Genomic DNA, 16338 nt, shown 5'->3' on the forward strand with positions numbered 1-16338 from the left:
TCTGTGGGGAGCGGGGGTCCCATTAGACAATTTAAGTTTAAGGTCATCCTCCAATCCCTCAATTTTAGCAGACCCTGGAATTGTTACGTCGCCTCTTTTAAGATATGACAGCTGGTGTTCCCACATTTATATGTAGTTATAGATCCAAAACAGGAGGAATTGCGCTGTCGGCTCCACAGTTGTAATATAAATAAATGCGAGTTCTGGCGTCTACCGGAAGTATCACCCATAATTCAAAGGCTCATGGGGGCTGGGAATAAGGTGGATAGGGAGGAGAAGGGAGAGAGGGGGGGATTTGACAGAAAGAATTATAGAGAAAAAGAAAAAAAAAACACAAACATAATATACACAGAAACATGGGAGAGGAGTGAAAAAAAAAGTCTTTCCTGAGAGGAGGTGTGGGGGCTGGTTGATCTCATTTCCATTCATTTAAATAAGCTTAGCAGATGTTTCACAGCACATCTCAGACGAAGCAGTGTATGCGTGTGGGGGGGAATCTACAATACAACTACGGGGTGATCCTGGGGTCCGGAAGAGGCGACCATCCACGAACAGCTTGTCCATGGCAACCACCGCGCCCGACCCGCCGGTCAGATGTTGTCTCCTCAGGGGAAAGAGGAGCTTTCTGTGGCGCAAAATCTCTGCTGGAAACTGATCATTTTGTTCTTACAATAAAGTTTTCACAGTATAACGTAATAATGATTTTTTTTTTTTTATTTCCACTGGGTGGCAACTCTTAGCTTACTCGCTCTAAGCGCACTGTTCAGAGGGAGGACTCTGAACAGTTGCATTCAGTCCAAGTTTTGATCTTATGATCTGCTCCTGTGCCTTGACTTCTGGCTGTTCTGACTACGTCTTGTCTTGCCCGTCTGGTTGTGTTCGCCATTAAAAATGTCTGCATATGGATCCAAACGCCTGCACCTGTTCCTCACACTCACCAATTTTAACTGCATTCTTTAGTACAGAAACCTCAAATTAGTTTACATGTGAATTCACAGAATTTCTTTTGAACTTCTCCTTTATCTGTTTTTCCAGGAGAACTTTTTACCATAATGAGCTTCCTTCTTCACCGTCTAACACAGAAGTCAGCAACCTTTAACAGTAAAAGAGCCATTTGGGCTTGTTTTCTACTGATCAAAACCTAGGAGTCGTATAATAGCATTTTATAAAATTTGAATTTTCATTCATGACCATCTTTTTTTTTTTAGTAAATATGAATCATGTCATGTCTGTTTTTGGCATGAACAAAAGTAAAACTTTAAAAAGAAACTAGCATTTCTCAAAATGGAATTTTTTAAACGTTTTTACCCTTAACCTTCGTAGATACCAAATTAGCAAAAAAGCTAGCTTGTTGCCTAATCATTAGCTGAACTCCAAATTAGCATAAAATTCCTCAGTAAATTAAATCAGTTAGCCTAAAAACTCAAGTAGATAACAAATTAAACAATAATGTTACCATATGTTAGCATATTAGATTAGTATGCATATGAATTCTCAGAATTCCTCTGAACTTCTCCTGTATCTGTTTTTGCAGGAGAACTTTCTACCATAATGAACTTCCTTCTTCACCGTCTAACATGACCTTTCTCATCCGTTGCTTTGGTTATATTGAAATCCCATGATGCAAATAAACTGGCCGTACTTGTTTTTTGTTTCACTAACAAACTCATGCTTTGACTGCCTGATAAAAGCTTGTTGTTAAAACATCATTTAGTTTTACAAGTCTCAAATCACCAAGTGATATAAAATATATATTTAAAAAATATATTATTTAATCAATCTAAAAAGTTTTGTAGTGTTCACAGCCAAAGTGATAATTTTATCTTGACTCATTGTTTTGATTTTTACAACCAGAAAATTAAGTAGTTCCTCCTCAACAATGACTTTCCCGTCAACAGTGGTATAAATTACATGTTTCATCCTGGAGCGTTTAAACTCAGGAGGAGGCATGCCTCAGTTTATAGTATCTGCCATCTTGAACTTAGATAGTTAAGAAGACCAGGAAAATGTTTGTTGTAAAAAGAGATTAGTTAGAAGAAGCGCAGATTGTTATGCATATGAATTCTCAGAATTCCTCTGAACTTCTCCTGTATCTGTTTTTGCAGGAGAACTTTCTACCATAATGAACTTCCTTCTTCACCGTCTAACATGACCTTTCTCATCCGTTGCTTTGGTTATATTGAAATCCCATGATGCAAATAAACTGGCCGTACTTGTTTTTTGTTTCACTAACAAACTCATGCTTTGACTGCCTGATAAAAGCTTGTTGTTAAAACATGATTTAGTTTTACAAGTCTCAAATCACCATGTAGTATAAAATATATATTTAAAAATATATTATTTAATCAATCTAAAAAGTTTTGTAGCTTGCTTATATATTTACATATTTTGACTGGCTTTTAAAATAAAAAAAATTGATTTGGCCTCAATCTCGTTTTTTTCCCACTTTCCGCATATGATTGAGAAGACTGCTTCATTTTTTTTTTCTTAATTGTGAGCCACCTCAACTTCCACGTCTACAGTAGGAGCAAAAGCTTCATCTTGGTAACATTTTTGAATGTGTCAGGATCCTATGCATTGAGGTTCTCCATCAGGTCATAGTTTTGTTTCCCAAATTCATTTTCCATTCCCCCGACATAAATCAATAATAAACATTGCATCACTCTGAAACATCTATTTACTTTAGTGTCACCGTTGACTTGGGTGTTCATGTTTTAAGCAGAAGTTAAGCTTTTTGCTGATGCTGCTGAGGCAAATAATTAACTTGAAACAAAAATGAAGCTGGAATCTGACTTCTGTTCAAAGGGTCTGTTTATTCAAGAAATAAACAGAAGATCTCGGCATCCCAAACAAATTCAAACCCAGTCAAGAAGAAGCCCCAATTTTCTGTTACCCATAACTTTTATAGACTGGGGGACGTCATTCTTAGCACATTTTACTTTTTTCCCATAATAACAAAACCATGTGTGTCTTGGCCAATCTCAGTGGTGGGGCCCAGCGGGAAATCTACCTGGAAATAATGGTCACAACACTTATTGAGAAAACTTGTATAGAGAGTTAACCCATTTAGCGATCCAACCCCAGTCCATAAAATTTGCCAGTAACACCAGACAGATATACAAAAACACTTTAGGTACTGATCCAGAATGAGTAACATTAAATAACACAAAAATGAGTGAGTGTTAACCAAAGAATGCTGGTAAGCAAGTACTGGCACGAAATAAATATAAAAATAATACTGATGAGTAACAAGATGTGAGTTGTAAAAATAAAAAACTGCAAAATACTACTGACTTAACAACCAAAAGGGTATACTCCAATGTAACTGTAAAATATACACTAACGCATTACTTATTTTGTCCGTCAGCTGCTCACTGTATTACCTCACTGGACTCAACCGATGATGTAAAACTAGGCATGCACCTATAACTCATATGTGCAATATCGAAAAAACCCGTCGGCGAACAGACCCTTTGATTTTTGATTAGACTGTTAATTAGATACGGGAAAAATTATATTGCTACTCTGGCGCCGTCCAGCAGTAACCACACAGGGTACATATGAATACAGATGCATCGCCTAAAACAAAACAAAGCAAAAGTATTTTGAAAACAAAAACATGTAAAATGATCTGCAAAATATGCAGAGTTCAACAGTGATCATATAGCATTACACTCCAATTTGTGTGTTTTTTTTCACAAACTTTGTTCTAGTCCCAATCTTCTCTGCCCAGATTCTCAGTCTCGCGCCCTTCTTGACCAGTAAACAGGTCAAAGTCGTTGATCATGACCAAGTCATGTTCTTGCAATCCTCCTCTTTCATCTCTTTCATTTCCGTCTTCATCAGAACAGAACGATGTTACTTGTGATCCTTCAGTTGCAGAAAACAGCTGTTCTACAAAAGAAAAAATAAAGAAATGAAAAGATAATTCCACAGCACTCCATCTATCTCCTCGAACATAGTTGCCTTTTTTCTCCTACATTGGGATCACCCAATTTGGGCTTCTGCAACTGAAACACAGGGCCTCATCCAACTCCAGCTTTTAAAAAAACTGGAGCTACGGAAATGTGTTTACTATTATCATCCAAAGTGTTGCATCCATATTTTGGCAGAGGAGCATCATTTACAATCTTTTAAGCTATGCATAAACCAGTCTTCTCTGCCCCTTTTCTCCAGATCAGTCATAAACCAAACAAAAGCCTGAATATTGCCAGGTTATCTTAGTAATAGTCTACTTAGAAAATCTTACTTTGCAAATGTCATTTTGTCAAAACTTAACACCAAAGTGAACACTGAACTTATTTTAGGTCAATTTGTGCACTATTGTTCAAAAGTGGTAATAAACCCATATTCCTTCCTTTAAGACCCTGTTGACCATACAGACCACCTTGGTCTTCAGTCATAGTTGTCTCTTTAACTCACATGCTCACACCAGGGAAAAAACTTGTCTTAGGCTTCAATCTAAAACCTGTCATTAAAAACAAAGTAAAAGTCAGCACATAGATGGAACATCATTGACAATAACTTGGCAGTCTTGCGTGTACTTCACTTAAATTCCAGATTGGGCTGCTCTGTGTTCAGAGGAACTTCCACTGACATGTTCCTCTCTGAGTTTCTGTCAGCCTTTCTCTACTATCTTTCCTTTCCTTTTCAGTTTTATTTTTTCCTGTGAGCAGTTAATATAGCATGATCTTAGCATTAGATGATGAAGTTTCACTAGTGTGTGACCCATCAAACACCTGACCACCATCACAGTACCATTGTGCACACACTTATGGACCCCTCAGTCAGGAACAAAGATAGATGAAGCACCCAAACATCAGAGACCAGATACATGTGGTTCCCTCTTCAACCTGGAATATGGTTTAAATGGCACACACCCTGTTCTTGATCAAACTGGCTCGCACTGTTGCTTCCCATGGACCTCCGGGTTTCATCGTGTCCTTTCTCCACTCTCAGCATAAAAACTCACTTCTCTGTAATCATACACACTTTTGGAGAGCAGAATGAAATCCACATTCACATCAAATCATGATTGCCAAGAAGTGTCTCCTTATTGCAAGTATTAATCAACCAAAAGTATTTTATGCTGCACAACCAAAGCAGATATAGGAGTTATTGTGCCTTACCTGAACAAAGGATTGATCCAGTGCAAGTTAGATTAGTAGAAACTTAAATATTTAAACAAATCGTTCTCACAGTTGCATGGACACCACACATCCAAAGGAGAAACAGCCTCGCCTTTCAGAATTTATGTAACCCTTCCACTCTCCTTGGCCTGTTTACATTAAAAGTGGGGTCATCTGGACCCCACAAGACAGTGCGCTGAACTTTTTTTATCATTGACTTTTGAGTTTCACTAATGTCCATGACGGACATAAAATTCTGTCTACCTTTTTTCCACATTTGTCATGGAAGGAATCACACATCCATATGTGGTTGGAGTCATCTGGACCCCAAAGAGAGCGGAAGGGTTTTTAACAACATTTAACTACTGATTTTAACGATGTTCTGACTTACCGACGGGTCACCACTCCAGGATCTCTTAGAGCTGTAAACTTTTAAATAGAATTTGTACACAAAAACTTCAAACTCCAATATTAGCTAATGGTATTCCTTTCCAAAAAACTAACAAAAAAGCAAAGACACAATGGCAAGTCAAATTTTTTTATTTAAAATTTTAAAGATTTCTTGACTTGTTAATTTAATTTAATTAAGGCGAAAGCGAAACGAATGCTGAGATGACTCACTTTCGTAGCATACGCTCGAGCATTCCAGAGATGATGCGCAGAATTGAAGTTGAAAAGACTGCTGACATGACTCACTTTCGTAGCATACGCTCGAGCATTCTGGAGATGATCCACAGAATCGACGTTATAACGAATGCTGAGATGACTCTCTTTCGTAGCATACGCTCAAGCATTCTGGAGATGACGCACAAAATCGACGTTGAAACGAATGCTGAGATGACTCTCTTTCGTAGCATACGCTCGAGCATTCCAGAGATGACGCACAAAATCGATGTCGAAACGAATGCTGACATGACTCTCTTTCGTAGCATACGCTCGAGCATTCCAGAGATGACGCACAAAATCGATGTCGAAACGAATGCTGAGATGACTCTCTTTCGTAGCATACGCTCGAGCATTCCAGAGATGACGCACAAAATCGAGGTCGAAACGAATGCTGAGATGACTCTCTTTCGTAGCATACGCTCGAGCATTCTGGAGATGATGCGCAGAATTGAAGTTGAAAAGACTGCTGACATGACTCACTTTCGTAGCATACGCTCGAGCATCCTGGAGATTATCCATTTGGTTTGCATGTACTCTAAACTTTACCTTTGTAGAATAAAGAGCCACTGCAAAAAAGCCCAGCATTATAGCAGATAGTTTTGTTTGTTTGAAAATGGTGCGTACAGAACGGGACAGGAGTTTTCAATGGCTTATCCTCCTCACAGCATACGCTCCGCCCAGGGGCATTTCCTGGACCTGAAACATTGGTGGCGGAGTCAAAACCCTTACAAAAGAAGGGAGAAGTTTATGGAGTAAAGAAGAACTTTCTATTAAAGTTTTTGAGCATTGTGGCAACTTGTTCCGTTTTTTTTCTGTGCCCTTCTCTTTTTTAGACAGCTGTTTTTTTCTCTCCACAACTTGTTCTGCTGTCATTTATTTCAATTGCCAATTATTTATAGTAATTTGTAACTTTTACCGAAAAAGTCATACTATAATATGCACAGTATATACCTCTCATCTGATCTGTCTCTTCCCTCTTTCTCTAAAGCCTTTATCACTTGTCTTCATCCTTCTTTAACTTGCCTCTTTCCTTGTTGTAGTTACCAGTTTCTTTTCTGCCAGTTAGGGTAATTAAGTTTCAAGAAGCAAATTACAAGTAGCCTTGCTCCACATGAAAAAAATGTGATCTTTATTTGAAAAAAAGAAAATCTACATTTTTTGATAGTTAACTACAAGGTTCACAACCTTGGAACAACAAACGTACAAAAAAAAAGACAATGACATCAGTACATTTAACTTAAACTGCTTAGCCATCGCAATGTGTGTCACAAAGAGGAAGTGATGAAATATTTGTAATGTAATATGTAATATATTTATTAAGGTCAGAGGAACATTCTCTTATCCTGTTGGCTACTGCTTAGTACGAGCTGAAGTCAAGAGAAATCTGTAAAAAAAAAAACACCTATTTATGAGAAGTCTTCACAGAGCTGCGCTGTGGCCTGTTGTGCAAAAGATGTACAAAGATGAAAAGAGGCCCCACTTTGTAGTATGTAAAACTTATGTGGATGGAAAAGAAGTTTGACTTACAACTGAACACTGAGAGACCAAAAGAAAACAGAAGTTCATCAGCATGACAACATGTTCTTTTAACATAATATTTATATATATTTACAGAGGGAGATCAACAATATTAGATTTAAAACTGGGAGGCGTCCTAGGATTGACGGGAAATCACGTCTCAATAGAAGCTATTGTTGAAATTAACATTCAAAAAAGTACTTTGATCTGAAATGCTTTAGAGCAAAAATAGGCAACTCTAGGCCTCAAGGGCCACATTCCTGCATGATATCCAAAATACCCTGCTCTGGCATGGTCTAATTGGCTGGACACACCTGAGGCAGGTAATCAGTCATGAGTAGGGCTTGGATATGTGGAGCTCGGCACTCAACTGAGACAGCCAATTGTTTTTTCATAGAAAACATCAAGCAATCATTGGATAAAGGTGGTGTAGTTGGTGCTGTATTTATAGATTTGAAGAAAGCTTTTGACACGATAAATCATCAATTACTGCTGACAAAACTAACTAAATTCAACTTTTTACCTCATGCAATAAAATGGATAGACTCCTATCTGTCTAATAGAGTACAGTCAGTCAGGTTGAATGAGTATCTCTCCCCTCCTATCAATCTGTATACTGGTGTTCCAAGGATCCATTCTAGGCCCTCTGTTTTTTTTCCCTTTATATAAATGATCTGCCTTCAGTTTGTGTGAATGCCTCTATTCAAATGTATGCTGACGATACAGTAATTTATACACATGGTGAAAACATGACTCAAGTCGCTGAGAAACTTACACAATCAATGTCTGATATCATGCATTGGTTAAATCAGTCGAGTTTAAAACCAAACGTTAATAAAACAGTTGCAATGTTTTTTTCTAAAACACCAGAAGCGGACGTTTTTGTGGCTGGAAACAAAATTAAAGTTGTGTCAGAATTTAAGTATCTTGGGATCCTGATTGATTCTAATCTGAAGTTTGAATCACAAATAAAAAGAGTCTCTAATCAGGTGAAGTTCAATTTATCAAATTTCCGGTTCATAAGACCACAGTTATCATTACAGGCTGCTAGGATGTTCATGAATGCTATGATCTTTTCCCATATAACATATTGCATCACAACCTGGTCACAGGCAAACGAAACAACTCTGAAGCCGTTAGAATCCCTTTATAAACAAACAGTCAAAGTTTTGGACAAAAAACAATTAAGATATCACCATTGCCATTTTTTACAGAAACATAAACTGTTAACCTGGAAGAATTTCATCAAGTATTCAAACCTTTGTCTGTTATAGAAAATAATACATGGTTTGTCATCTCCTCCACTTAATCAGTTTGTAACCGTTCGATCCAGCTCACATCGAGTCACACGAGGGTCGTCCCTCTGCGGAAAAGTGTCTTTAGCCAAAAAAAACATTCTCAGTTACAGCGGCACAGGAATGGAACTCTGTCCCTCGGAACATCAGAGAACTGGGCTCACTTTTATTGTTCAAAAAACATCTTAAGGACTTCCGGTGACGTCGTGACAAAGGGCGCAGCTTGATTTCGACGCTCCGGGGAAATACCTTAAAACTAGCCTAAGGAAAGAAAATCTGCATACACTTTACCAAAAATTAACAAAAAAAAGTAAGCTTAAAGGTCTAGTCAAAGAAAACTAGAGACCAGATCTTCCCGAAAAGAGGAAAAACGCGAGCATATTGACGAAACGGACATGGACGAACCAGAAGAAAACATGGCGACAATGCTAGCAATGCTAAAAAGTTTCAGAAAGGAGCATGCAGATGCGTGTAAAGAAACCAAAATTACTTTGGCAAGGTTGGAATCCACCATGAAAGATGTCGCGGAACGTACAACGATACTTGAACAACAAATGGCGGACACACATCAAAAAGTAATTGACACCGAAGACCAGCAGCACCGCCATGAAAGAGCGATTCGTTACTTGCTACAGCGAGAAGCCAAAGTGTCCACTAAATGCAAAGATCTTGAATCCAGAGCGAGGCGTAACAACCTTCGCGTGTACGGGATACGTGAAGGCGAAGAGAAGAATGACATGATTGGATTTGTAATCGCCATGATCCGCACAGCCCTGAAATTACCAGTGGATTTGGACCTCGGTGTGGAGAGAGCGCACCGCTCACTGACAACAAAACCGAAGGAGACTGAGCCACCGAGGTCCATTATCGTCACATTCTGGGACTACAGAGCGAAAGACCGAATACTACAAGAGGCCTGGAAGAGCAATGGAGTTGTATACAAAGACAAAAAGGTGTTTTTTGACCAGGACTACACCGCAGAAGTTCAGAAGAAGCGCAAAGAAGTGAGGGAAGTGATTAAACAACTTAAAGAGAAGAAAGTGAAAGCCGTCTCTCCGTTCCCTGCCAAGCTGAAGATCTACACGAGTACTGGAGTGAATATGTTCTCTACACTCTCAGAGGCAGCACCAACCCTCAAGCAGATGGGAATACGCGTCACAGTGGATGAGAGAGAGAACCTTCGGGAGAAGATGCTGCGCAACACCTGGATCACCGGAGCGAAAAAAGGCGGAGAAGGAGCACTGAGCACCATGGACTTGCAGTCATTTTCAAGACGTGATGAATAAATGTGAAGTTAAAAGGAAGAAAGAGAAAAAAGAAGAAAAAAAAACTATTGAAAATATATAGTATGCAGATAATCCAGATTCTTTTGTTTAAGATAAATAAAAAGGCTAGTGACAACAGGTTTAATTACGATTATATATATTAAGATAAATAAAAAGGCTAGTGACAACAGGTTTAATTACGATTATATATATAAGGAGGATTCCTTTCCCCCTTCCTAGAGGTTAGTAAGATACCTTTGTTATTTTTGTTATATTTACTTTTTCTTTTAACAACTATTTTGCCAAGGCAACCTGCAGAGCCCCGTGCTGATAGACTGTTGCCACTACACAAAGTGTTACCATGCGGAGGAGGACTTTCGTCACCTCCCTCTGCTTTCACAGCGGCCATTTTTGAGGACACTTGTGTGGTTTGTTCACTGTTTGGAAGTCGGTTTGACAAACTGTTGAAAATGTTCAGTTTATTTAGTGGAAACAGTATTTTGAAAAACTTTCCAAAAGTGCATTCACTAGTTGTCAGGTACATGTCAGGTAATATTGTCTATAACCAAGGAAGAAATATACATCTGAAGAACCTTATGATTACTGTATGAGCAGTTTAAAGATTGTCACATACAATGTCCACAGCTTAAATCATCCTATAAAAAGAAAAAAGACATTTAACCAGTTAAAAAAGATGTGTTGTTCTATAGCTCTACTTCAAGAAACACATTTGAGTGAGTTGGAACATGAAAAACTTAAAAGAGAATGGGTAAATCAGGCATTTGGCTCATCATATGGTAATAAAAGAGGAGTGGCTGGTTTGATCCATAAGTCACTAGCTTTCTCAGTAGAAAAAGTAATAAAAGATAAATTTGGGAGGTATGTAATGGTAATAGGTCGAGTGGGGGAGGAGGAACTATCCATTGTGAATCTTTATGCCCCAATGAAATTGATGATAAATTTTTCAAAGAGTTTGCAAACATGATAGCAGAAAATTCCAGGGGTATAATAATAATTGGAGGACATTTTAACTCTGTGCAAGATGGCAAAATTGATAGAACACCAGCAGAAACAGGTCCACAAACTAAAAAAACTGAAATGCTTAATAATATGATGACAGAACTTGGCCTGGGAGATCCATGGAGGCATAAAAACCCTAGCATGAAAAACTTTACCTTTTTCTCCAATGTGCATAATAGCTACTCTAGAATAGACTTCTTCTGTATCTCTCAGCAACACATGCATAAAATATTAGATTGCCAAATAGAAACCATAACATTGAGCGGCCATGCCCCAGTAATTCTGCAGCTTGATATCTATAAAGAAAATGTTTTTAAATACTGGAGGCTAAATGTATCATTGCTTAACAATACAGCAGTAATTCAAGAACTAAAACAAACCCTGAAAGACTACCTGGAAACAAATGACAATGGAGATGTCACTCCACCAACTTTATGGAGTGGAGCTAAAGCTGTAATCAGGGGAAAATTATTCAAATATCATCCCGGATAAAGAAACTACAATTAAAGGAACAAATACATTTGGAAGAAAAAATAAAGCTGTTAGAAATGGAACATAAAAATACTGGTGCAAAAGACACACTATTCAAATTAAAAGAAGCTAGAAAAACATTAGAAACAATCCTTACATACAAAGCTGAGGGGGCCTTAAGATTTTCTCGACAGAAATATTACGAGATGGGGAATAGAGCCAGCCGTCTTCTAGCTTTTCAACTTCGGAAAAACAGACTGACAGAATGGTACACAAAATAAATGACCCCACAAGTAATACCACTATCTATCATCTCAAAAACATAGCCAATGCCTTTGCATCATTTTACAAAAAACTTTATGAGGAGCCAAACCAAAACAATGAGGAAGTTGAAAAGCAAGGTGAGCATTTTCTCAGCAATCTTAACCTACCCACACTGTCTACAGAAGAAGCCTCAGGAATGATTTCAAATATAACAGAAACTGAAATTAGGGAAGCAATTAAAAAACTAAAAAACAATAAGTCCCCAGGAACAGATGGCCTCCCGGGGGAGTTTTATAAATGTTTAATGGAAGATTTGTTACCATTATTAATGAGGATCTTTAACTATTCTCTTGAAAATGGGGAAATGCCAGAGTCATGGTCGGAAGCCATCATTTCAGTCATTCATAAGGAAGGAAAAGATGCAACACAATGTGAAGGATATAGACCCATTAGTTTATTATGTAATGATCTAAAACTACTAACTAGTATTCTAGCTAAAAGAGTCCAAAAATACATACAAAAATTGATCCACCCAGACCAAACAGGTTTTATTCCAGGTCGACAAAGTGTTAATAATATAAGGAGAACCCTAAATGTGATTAAGCAAGCACAAAATAATAGTAAAAACTCTATGGTAATTAGTTTTGATGCTCAAAGAGCATTTGATATGGTCAATTGGCATTTTCTGTCTTAAGTTATAAAAAATCCCTGCGTAAAGCGAGAACTCAATATTACTCAACTTTAATAGCAGAAAATGCAAATAACCCAAGATTTCTCTTTAGTACTATAGCCAGGCTGACCAGCAGCCACAGCTCGGTTGAACCACATATTCCTGCTACTATCAGCTCTGAAGATTTCCTTCAATTCTTTGATAGTAAAATCTCAAATATTAGACACAAGCTAAATGTTATTATTCCCACAATCAGCCCAAAGCTGGCAGAAGTCGTAGAAATAAAGGCATCCATAGAAACGTCTGTAACATTAGACTGCTTTACTGCTGTGGACCAAGCAGAAATAGCATCAGTTATTACGTCTTCTAAAACCTCCACTTGTCTCTTAGACCCAATCCCCACTAAACTTTTTAAAGAAATCTTCCCCCTTATTAGTGAATCCATATTAACCATAATAAATACCTCTCTAGAGACTGGTTATGTGCCTCAGTCTTTTAAATATGCTGTTGTTAAACCTCTCTTGAAAAAACCCAGCCTGGATCCTGACATTCTAGCCAACTATAGACCAATATCTAATCTCCCATTCATATCTAAAATCCTAGAAAGAGTTGTAGTAAAGCAGCTGCAGTGCCACCTACAGGACAATAATCACTTTGAAGATTTTCAGTCAGGGTTCAGACCTCACCATAGCACTGAAACTGCTCTGGTCAGAGTTACTAATGACTTGCTATTGGCTTCAGAAAAGGGACTAATCTCTGTTCTGGTCCTGTTAGACCTCAGCGCAGCCTTTGATACCATCGACCACAGCATCTTACTCCAGAGACTAGAGCATGACATAGGGATCAGGGGATCTGCCCTCCAGTGGTTTGAATCCTATTTATCTGATAGATACCAGTTTGTTAATGTAAATGGACAGTCCTCTCATTGTACTAGAGTTAGCTACGGAGTCCCTCAGGGCTCAGTTCTAGGGCCCATTCTGTTCACGCTTTACATGCTGCCCTTAGGAAACATAATCAGGAAACATAGCATTAACTTTCACTGTTATGCAGATGATACACAGCTGTATTTATCCATTAAACCTGACCAGAATGACCACCTAGAGAAACTGAATTCATGCATCAGAGACATTAAGACCTGGATGACAATTAATTACCTCCTTCTGAACCCAGAGAAAACTGAGGTCATGATACTGGGTCCTAAACACCTGAGAGATGCTCTCTCAGATCAGATAGTCTCCCTGGATGGTGTAAATGTTGCCTCCAATTCTTCAGTCAGAAACTTAGGGGTTTTATTTGACCAGGATTTATCATTTAAGGCTCACATATCTCAAGCTTGTAAAACTGCATTTTTTCATCTACGTAATATCGCTAAGATTAAAAATATGTTATCTAAAAGTGATGCTGAAAAACTCATCCATGCATTTGTTACGTCTAGACTGGATTACTGTAACTCTTTACTAATAGCATGCCCGAAAAGTTCTTTAAAAAGTTTTCAGCTTGTCCAGAATGCAGCAGCAAGATTGTTAGCAGGAACTAGTAGAAGAGAACACATCACTCCTGTGTTAGCTTCTCTCCACTGGCTACCAGTTGAATCCAGGATCAAGTTCAAAATCCTCCTGTTAACCTATAAGGCTCTGAATGGTGTGGCCCCATCCTATATTAGAGATCTCATAGTTCCTTACCAACCAGTCAGAACACTTCGTTCACAAAATGCTGGACTGCTTGTAGTTCCTAGAATTTCTAAAAGTACAGTTGGAGGTAGAACCTTCAGCCATCAAGCCCCTGTTCTATGGAATAAGCTCCCAGCTCATGTCAGAGAGGCCAGCACAGTTTCTACCTTCAAAACTAGCCTTAAAACATTCCTCTTTGGACAGGCGTTCTGCCAGGCTAGCTAGTAATCAGAGAATATTCCCTCTCATGTGGTCCTTGTGAGGCTAGATTAATAAATTAATATTGATGCGTTTAAATATAAATTTAGATTTTCCATCAGCGTTATTTTTCAGATCAGCTCTGGGGTTCTGTTCTCTATTCTCATCTACTTCTCCTCTCTTCTATTCTTTATTATTTATTGTATTTAGTTCTCCATGCTTTTGTTGGTGCAGTTCCATTCACATGTTGTTCTTCTTTCCCACTCTCCTCTGGGGAGCGGGAGAGATTTCAGATCCCCGGTGGATCGCCCACGCTCCCACTCTTGGCCGTGGACCACGCCCCCGACACCATCCTGCATCTCTGAGTGAGAGTGATTCCTGCTGGGTCATCTGTCCTCCTGCTCCTGGCCGTAGACTGCACTTCTGCTTCATCTTGACTATGGACTTCATCATCACTCGTCCCTCAGCCCCATCTGAATGAACTCTTAGATACATAGTTGTAGAAGCTAATCTTTCTTTAACTGTTCTGGTATCGCCTGTCCGTCCTGGGATAGGATCTCTCCTTCATGTGGGAATCCCTAAGGTTTCTTCTTTTTTCCTGACTCAGGTTTATTTAGGAGTTTTTCCTTACCGGGAGGGAGGGTCTAAGGGCAGGGATAACCAGTTTATGTAGTCTTAGTTTTTAACTATTGTCCATATTTTGAATCCCAATGAGGCAAATTCCTTTGTGATTTTGGGCTATATAAATAAAATTGAATTGAATTGAACAATACCCTTTTAGCCATGGGATTTCATATGGAGCAGGGTGATTGTCCGAATGTACATCTCGATACCATACCATTTGTAAGTCAAACTATAAGATTAAAAAGTAAAATTACAAATGAACTGGTGAAGAACACTCTATCTATATGGATGAAAGTTAGAAAGACCCTGAAGCTTCCCAACTCAATGTACAGATGAATACAAATCCATCATAATCCTGAATTTCCACCTGCACAGAGTCTAAACAACTGGGATAAAAACGGTTCAATTACATTGGGTCAAATGTTTGAAAATGGAAATCTAATGTCCTTTCAGCAACTCAAACAGAAATATAATCTCCCAGGCCACGATTTTTATAAATATCTACAACTAAGACACTATATTAATAAACATAATATTTTGGCAAATCTGCAAGCCCCACCTTCAAAATTTGAGCTATTTTTTACATCCATAATCAAAAAAGAAATTACTAACAAACACATATCTCATATTTATAAGATACTACAAACAGCCAACACAGAAGATACACAGCACATAAAAGGAAAATGGGAATTGGAAATGAACACCATAATTGAAGATGAAGACTGGAAATTAACACTTTGAGAGGGAAACAAAACTACTAACAGCCCAACGCTGAGGGAATTCGATTGGAAGACAAAAGTTAGATTTTTTAAGACACCCTCAGTTGTGTCAAAATTTATTGGGACATCAGATAAATGCTGGAGGGGATGTGGCCTTGTGGGGGACCATACTCACATATTTTGGGATTGTCCTAAATTGGTCAATTTCTGGAAAGCGGTGCAAAATGAAATTGAAAATTGCTTGAGTATTAAAATAGTATTGGAGCCAACTTCAGCTGTATTGGGCATATTTAAGAGCAATATTAGATCCAACTGTAATTTCTTTTTGTTAAGAATTCTGCTGCTCATCGCAAAGAAAATGATCACAGCCTCTTGGTGTAAGATACAACCACCTACAATTACCCAATGGAAGAACAAACTGAAAGATGTATACAATATGGAAGAAGTCACAGCAAGACTTCAAATGAAAAGTGATATATTTAGGGATAAATGGCTCCCAGTTCTAACATATATTTCAAGGGAATAAGGTGGCACATGTAGGGGGGGTGGAGATAGGGAAAAGACCATATGTTCCATATGTTTCCATTCTTTGATGTTTTGTTTTGTTTTTTTTAATGTGTGTTTTTCTTTTTTTCTTCCCCTTTTCTCTCGAGCCACGATGGGAAGCTACCTTTGAATGTAAATTGAAAAAATTATAGGTGGAAATGTGGCATTGTGAACAATCCAAAGGTTAGATGGAATCTACATTTATGATTTTACTACATTTGCAGGTACCTGAAGAAAATAATTTTAAGTTTGTATCTACTTTTGTAAATGTTGTACGGTATGA

The 16338-nt window shown here is 38.2% G+C and overlaps 1 long non-coding RNA gene across 1 annotated transcript; it reads right to left on the reverse strand.

Annotated features, from left to right (window-relative positions):
* Nucleotides 1-2793: 2793 nt before the first annotated feature.
* LOC118599557 lies at nt 2794-6430 on the reverse strand. Its single transcript, XR_004948957.1, has 2 exons — nt 4881-6430; nt 2794-3894 (listed from the first exon to the last, which is right to left on the reverse strand). It is a non-coding gene; the product is annotated as an uncharacterized LOC118599557 (long non-coding RNA).
* Nucleotides 6431-16338: the final 9908 nt, after the last annotated feature.

Source organism: Oryzias melastigma, linkage group LG13 (assembly GCF_002922805.2).
Source record: "Oryzias melastigma strain HK-1 linkage group LG13, ASM292280v2, whole genome shotgun sequence".
In the NCBI taxonomy this organism is placed as follows: domain Eukaryota; kingdom Metazoa; phylum Chordata; class Actinopteri; order Beloniformes; family Adrianichthyidae; genus Oryzias; species Oryzias melastigma.